Genomic DNA, 8323 nt, shown 5'->3' on the forward strand with positions numbered 1-8323 from the left:
GAGAGAGAGTCAGAGAGAGGGAGAGAGAGAGAGAGAGAGGCGTGTTTAGACAGGGAGCTCAGAGGTGGGCCTCGCCTACTACCCTTTAAGGAGCCCTTTCCCCGGAACAGACACGCGCACGCACACACAGACACACACACACACCAAAAACGATCACACACAGAATCACGTACTTATGCACACATCCTTCACACCCCCCCCCCCACACACACACACACACGCACACACACACACACACACACACACACACACACACACATTCACATGCCTACATACACACACCAAACAAACATAAATATATGTATATATATACATATATATACACACAATCACACACACACACAATCACACACACACACACACACACACACACACACACACACATCATCATCATCATCATCATCCCCCCCCCCCACTCACAGCCCTGAAGTACAATTTCACCAAGGGGCAGGGACGGTTTTAGTCCAGAGCTGAAGTTTGAGTCTATCAAGCCCGCCCACCTCCACCAGTATCACCACCACCAGTCCCATAACCACCTCCACCTCCTCCTCCTCCTCCACCTCCACCTCCACCAGCCCCTTCTCCTTACAAAGTGCGGCAGAAGCCACACAGACAGCTGATTCATCAGCATTACATGAATGGTGGGAGGAGGGGGGACACAGACTCATACAGCATTATGAGGCTGACAGGGGGAGATGAATCTGGGCAACGCAGCGCATCTGGGGGGGGTGGGGGGGGGAGGTAGAACGGATGAGGGATGAGAGAGAGGATGTGGAGATACCCATCAAACACACACACATACTATATATATGGCTGTTGTCCTGTAGAGTGGAGGGGACAATAGTTCACGTGCACGCCCAGCGCAGTGCACGTTGACACCGTGGACATACCATAGTGATTTCCTGCGGGGGGGGGTGGGTGGGGGGGGAGTGCAGTCACTCACACTTCGCCGGCATGTCTGTCATCCTGCACTAACAGTCGTGCACTCACACACACTCACAGACACTCGTCATACACTCACACACTCATCCCACACTCACACACACTCACACGCTCACACCTTTCCCCGTGAATGGAGAACCTCCAGCAACGGACAAAAAATAGAGGATGGCCTTTAAGAAGCAGAGCGAGAGAGGTAGAGAGAGAGAGAGAGAGAGAGAGAGAGAGAGTGAGAGAGAGAGAGAGTCGGCTGGAGGGAGAGAGGTAGAGACGGAGAGAGAGAGAAAGAGAGAGAGAGTCAGATAGAAGTAGAGACGGGGAGAGAGAGAGAGAGAGAGAGAGGGAGAGAGAGGAGGAAAAACACAGCAAGAATAGCACTTCTCCAAAAAAAATAAAAGGCTGACTTATAATTTGCAATAATGGCGGCAATAGCTCTCAGAGAGAAAATTACAGGCAAAAGCAGATCTGAAATATCCTTTTAACTGGCAGAAACCGATCCATTGTAGACAGAAGTCTTGTTTACTCGGTAAAATGGCATCAATTAGGAGCGGACGGCGCGATTTGCATATTCTCTTAATGGACTGGCCTTTCTGTGTGGCACTGTGGCCGTGGTTGTGTAGAAGGGACGTGTTAAGGGAAGTGAGGAAAGGTCAGGCGTCTACTCCGCTCAGGTGATCATATTTTTCACCAAACACTTGTGCATTTTTACACGGCTATTGGTCGTGGAAAAAACAACTATTTTCTATCCGTTTTGAAGCTGACGTCATGGCCTGTGTTGTTTTCGATGGCTTTGTTTGAAAATGTAAAGAATGGAAAAAATTCCCAAGAATTGTGCAGCATCTTCAAGGCAGAGAAGCTGCACAGAAAACGAAATATCTTTCATTCTTTAATTGTATTTAAACAAAGCAAAGCGAGCGGATTAAATAACCAAACATCAATAAAGCAATCACATGAATAAGGTGCAAAACCACAAGCACAATAAATCAAATTATACAGCATAAACGCACACAGGATCAGACCATACGGATTACTTTCTTCCTAAAGTACGACGCCTCAGACAGCGTGCACCGACCGGCCGTGGGGAACCAGAGAGCCCAGATCCATGTGTGCTCTCTGACTCATTAGCTTGAGTCGCTCTGGGGATTTGAACCTTTCCTCCCCGAGAGAAGAAAGAAATATCGCCTCAAATTAGAGAAATTAACAGGCAATTTAGAGGAGTGTTCAATATCCGGAGCCGGGGACAGAGTCAATCAATTTGAACGATTTGTTTATTTTCATTATGAACGGCGCCCACCACCCGACTGTGGAAGCTATTAATTCAAAAAATGATATTTCATCATCAACGCTGCAATAAGTACCCCCTAAGAAGGGCTGCCGTGCTTCCCAGCCAGCAACACTGTGTCCTTCTCCCTCCATATACACCGCCCTCTCTCACCCCCGCCTCACCCCTACCTCACCCCCTCCCTCCCCCCATATAGCCTCCGTCTTCCCCCCCCTCCCTCCCCCTAAATTGACTGGTCGTGCACAGTTGCAGCCGAACGAGAAAGGAATCGCTGGTGTCAAGACACAGTTTACAAATATGACATCTCCTCTGGAATGGCTGGAAATATGAAGTATTGATTTATGTGCAGTAAAAGGTCTTATAAAAATGATCACATACACATGAGGGATTAATGCGCAGAAGATCAATAGAAATTTCATTCTTGACACTGGACTGTCACCTATGGTGAAATGCTAAAATAAAGAAATCAATATTATCTATGAAATGTCAAATTTATTATAATTATGTGGATGAAAGCTGGCCAAGTGGCTCCCAAGGGCCCAAGAGGGATAGGTTACCACACTCAAACCTCCCACATGGCCTCCCCTTCTCATGCTGCCAATTTGAGAGCAATATCGGTGTAAAGGGTTTCCTCTGTTATGTATTGCCTGGTTGTAACAAATTCCTCCAGGAATATTTAGCTCGTGGCGGAGAGAGACTGACAACGGGCAGAGCCGCAGTTCATAGCCTGCAGGTTGTGTAGTTAACATCTGTTAGCTTTGGCACATGCGACTCTGCCCTCTCTGCTGAAACCTATTTGGCAGCTGCCACTGACACAGGAGGAGTCAGAGGCCACTAAAGTACAACATCCCAGCATGCATTCTGATTTGAGGATGACACCTCCACTCAGACGGCGTATTGATCCGGTGCGAACCGTGAACGGACCAGTGATCATGCTGCTCGGCTTCACTCTGTCTTTAGAACGAGAGTCACACGCGATTAAAATGTATCTAGCGGATGAGGTCGAATATGAAATGCCGAGATTAATCTAGATTAGCGGTGAGACAGACACTGCGGTGAATCACAGCAGGTAATGCAGCCTCCTACTCTTGGGCGTGACGTACCTAGCCCTACTCACGGTTAAATGAGTGTAACACGTTTCTCCAGGTTTTTTTGCTCTCCTCTCCGTATAATTTATTCCCCTTTTTTTAGTTGTTGTCGTCAAACACACGAAGGCGGTCGCAGCCTGATCCGGGAACAGATCTGCTGAGCTTCCGAGAGCCACGCGGCGAGTCCCTTTTATTTGCGATCGCATTTAAGCTAAGAGCTATTTGTGTTCATTCAATTGTTTTCCTCATCTAATTAATATCCTCTGAATGTGTGACGATCAATTTATGTAATCAATGTTGGGTAGTGCCTCTGGCCTTCTAAAGGTCACTCAGATATAGGATGGCAAATCATCAGGGGGGGAGGGGGGGATTTGAATGTGGCAGCAGGCAAACTTTGCATGTGGGATTGCAGATTGCAGATCCCTTACAAACGAAGCCTCAAACGATTTCTGTCCTGAGCGCTGGGGCTGGTTTGTGCTGTTTCTCCTCCTATCCTTCCACCAGGGAGGCTGACTGTACACAGTGGTGGAGTGGGGCAGCTGTTTAATCCCTTTAACAATGGACGGGCTGTTAAATGAACCAACGGTACAACTGCAAACACCCAATAAAGCAGCCCCAATATCATCCTATTAAACTGTACTACTCTCCGCAGACTGACCAAGTTCTCTGGAAAAAGGGCTGGGAAACCATAACAAAATGTAATCAGGCAAAACACGGGGATTTTCCTTGTCCACAGAATGAGCCAAATGATTTTTCACAGCAGCTTACATGAAAGGTGTCCGAGAGTCTCTAAGAAGGACTCAGGTGACCGCGGTTAGCTGCCTTATCACAAATACAGAGGCACGCATGCACACACACACACACACACACACACACACACACACACACACACACACAGACACACAGACAAACACTCTCTCTCTCATTCACACACACACACACACACACACACACACACACACACACACACACACACACACACACACACACACACAACAAACCCAAAAAAATAGCCTGTCAATCGAAGCAATTTATCGTCACGGATATTAACAGAAAAAAAGGAAACGGCTGAAAATAACAAATTGTGTAGTTACATTTTTTTTTTTAAAGTGGCTAAATCGAATTCATAAAGATCACAGTTGGAGAGATAGAAGCCTGTTTTTTTCTCCTTCCTTTCACGGGCTTATGTGCTCCGTCAGATGAAAGAGGGCCTGAGAGCTACTGCTGATGGAGGCCTTTGAGGCTGCAGGAGGCGGAGGAGGAGTGGGAGGAGGAGGAAGAGGAGGAGGAGGCAGCCTCTTGAAGGAGGAGTGGGGAGGCTCCTGTGATAACCAGGAGAGAAAGAGAGACAGAGAGAGAGAGAGAGAGACAGAGAGAGAGAAAGAGAAAGATCGAGAGCAAGAGAGAGAGAGAGAGAGAGAGAGGGAGAGAAAGCGAGAGAGAGAGAGAGAGCGAAAGCGCGCGCGAGAGAGAGAGCGAAAGCGAGAGAGAGTGCAAGAGAAAGCAAAAGAGAAAGAGAGAGAGAGTGAGAGAGAGAGTGAGCGAGCGAGGGCCCTCCCTCTCACTGAAAGAGGAAGGTGTGTCTGACTTATCAGAGTCCGCACACGGGGGGAATGATTGGCCGGCGCGTCGTGCCGATTACCGGCATCTCTCCGGGTCAAACGCGGGGGGGATGAAAGACAGAGCTGAGAGCTCCTATCAGCGTCCAATCAGCACTTAGCACTTAGAGTGAGGGCCCCCGTCTAGCTCCCCAACCCCCCTCCCCCCTCCCACCCGGCGCGTAACCGACGGTAACATAACGGGGGGCTTGTCAGTCTTGTGCATGAGAACAAGAAGAAGAAGAAGAAGAAGAAGAGGAAGAGGAAGAGGAAGAGGGGGAAGACGAGCATGGGGGACATAATCTCCCCCCTGAAGCTGGGCTTTCACGGGGGGCCTGAGTCTGGGGGGGGTAATTTATGGATCTGAGTGTAAAGGCGTGCGGCCCACTTATTATTTATTCATTTGGGTTTGTTTAGGAGGAGTGGGTGTTTACACTATAGATGTAGGGGATGTATGCTGATCTGCTCACATGCATATGAATGCGGAACGACAAACAACAATAACTGAAGTGAGAGCCGTGCACACACGCGGTGGAAAATACACTCAGCCGCCCCTCTGGTGTTTACCATGTTCCGTCCGTATATGAGATATGTAAGAGAAAATAAAGTAGGACTGATATGCTTATTGTGGTATTTCTGAATTGTTGATATATCGATAATACACTGTGTATGTGTTCTCATAAATTTCATCAAGTACCCATCGAATAATAATAAAGAAACAGGGGGATGCATTTGGAAAAGATCAGGACTCAGTACCGGAACTCTCTTGCTTCCTCCTAAATGAGCAAACGAGGACCGCACCAGTTGAGTTCCCGGAATCCTCCGTTCTCCGTTCATCCTACCCGGATGCAAGAGAATTATTGGGCCGACGATGGGTGCAGTGTGGCGCGGCTGACCGGCCTCACCTCCGTCTAAACCCTGTGTCACCGCTCAGATTAAGGTCAGCGCCAGCGCCAGATACACCTCGCACACTCCCCTCTTTATTAGCAGGCCTGGGCCGGAAATACTGCAGGAAAGATGCAGTCGCGGTGGAGGAGTCTCCGATGAAAACAATGGAACACAAATCCTCTCTCCCATCACCCCTGTGTCCCCGGGTGCGGGCTTTAACAACGAAACACTGAAATGACCTCTTGGTTGAAAAACTAAATTTGGACTTGTTAAGAAAAACTCAATCGTGCCTTTCTAGAGAGCGTAGTGCAAAAGGGGAGGAGGAGGAGGAGGAGGAGGAGGAGGAGGAGGAGGAGGGGGAGGAGAAATGGAGTAGAAGAGGAGAGGAGGAGAAGGAGAAGGAGAACGGGGAGAGGGTGGAGGAGGAGGAGAAGAAGAATGAGGGGGAGGAGGGGAAGGAGGAGGCAGAGTGGGTGGAGGAGGAGGGGATGGAAGAGGAGGAGGAGGAGGAGGAGGAGGAGGAGGAGGAGGGGGGAAGGAGGAGGAGCAGGATTAAGTGGAGAGGGACGAAGAGGAGAGGGGAAGAAGGAGGGGCAGGGGAAGGTGGAGGAGGAGGAGAAACCTCTACAAGGTTACTGGTGAGGGACCACTGGGCCCCACCATAACCATGGGTTTCAGTTAAACAACCATGATTTCATTTCTTGCACATCATGACCGGTAACTTTATCAGCGGTACTTAACCATGACCAATGATACAAGCACTACTCTACCACATGAATCAGTTGAAATGCCATGAAATGCAATGATGTGCCATTTTTATCCACAGTCTTAGAGCACCACGAGCGAAAACACTCCAAGCATGGGTGGATGTCCCGATTGGGAATCAAACCCCTACCCTTAATCCATGCTGTACCGGGGGAGCTAGACAAGACCTAGAACTCCCCGTTATGCAGTGCCCTTGAGCAAGGTTCATGCATGAAGGTTGATTCCTTGAGCAAGGGGTTTTAAGGAGGGGTTGCTGGTCGGTTCTGTGTGCCGTCCTCCCTCCCCTCGTACCACGGCGATAACCTTCATGAGTGACCTCCGCCTTCCTCCGCACAGACCTCATCCAGACAGACATCGCTCAGCTGTCCTTATTCAATGAGTCCGGGAGGATGATGAAACCATTCTGGTAACCAGATGCGATCCAAATGTGGTTTATGGGGCCCGATGGAGTTTAACAGAATACACGACTGCATGGCGGAGCCGTGCGTTTAGCCGCCGCTGTAATGAAGATGGTCGGGCGGACGGGGGCTCGCGGTCGTAGGGAATCGGACAAATCGCGTTAGGCGCTGACCTTTGACCTTCTGAGCACCGGCCCCGCCCGGCACAATAACTATCTACATGCTCGCAACGACGCTAATACAAACGGCGACTTGGCTTCCATTTGTACAATTTGTGCAATTCATTTCATTTCCAGGAACCAAAAACGAATTTACGAAAAATAAACAAATAGGACGGATGAGACGGACAGCCACGGGACATCATTCAGCCACCGGGAGGACGCCGCCCGCGGGGAGGAAGTGACACGCGCGGGCCACGGACCCACGTGGCGTGCAGCGGCGGGGGGTGGGGACCCCCACCCCGAGACGGAGATCTCAATACCCGGGGACGGAGCAGACGCCGCCCGCCATGACCCGACACATCGCTCGTCTGTTGTCCCCCCCCCCCCCCCCCCCCGCGATGAATTATGTATCCGCTCTGATTTATGGTCCCTCATGCCCGGCACTCCTGATCAGCCCTCGGTGCGGAATCCCAAAAGCGGGGATCGTCGGCGGGAAGCCCACCCGGGAATACCAAAATTGCTCAATTTAAGGAAGTAATTAAAACCCGTCCGGAATCAATATATATCTTTACAAGGGTCCTGGTGGTGGTGGTGGTGTTGGTGGGGGGTTAGGACCGGCCCTTCCCCCTAACCCCACGTTCCCCCGCACCCACCCGCATGTCTACACCCCCCCTCCCTCGCTCCTCCTCCTCCTGATGCTCCTCTCTGACAGCTGTCTGGCTCCTCCTAGACACGATGCAGCAAGCAAGCTGTGCCCAGTCAGACCCTCAGAAATCACACATGTCATGAATAACGATCGCTTGTCTTTACTAATGGGAGCCTAAGTCTTGAGTTCAGGGCGGTGCCAGTTGTGTCTTGTGTCAAACGAATCCCAGTGTCACCACGAGCGGAGTGGAACCGGGAGCCGAGAACAACGCGTGGAAGTTAGTTTGGTGCACTGAGCCAAGCCATCAGCCTGTTTGTGGAAGGATAACATCAAACCATGACGTAGGGTTTACCGCGACGCTTCTGCTGTCGTCGTACGAATCAACACGTTGAGATACCGTGATGCTAATCTACGCACAGAATAATGAAATGTTTTTGAAAATGTGCTTGTTTTGGTTTTCCATACACAGATAATGAGTTTGACATTATACTATAACCTGCGCACACGCCGGAGATTGACAAGACCCACCGTCTTGAAGAAAGTGATCTGAATAAAGTT

This window comes from Pollachius pollachius (assembly GCF_949987615.1).
Source record: "Pollachius pollachius genome assembly, chromosome: 3".
Taxonomy (NCBI): Eukaryota; Metazoa; Chordata; class Actinopteri; order Gadiformes; family Gadidae; genus Pollachius; species Pollachius pollachius.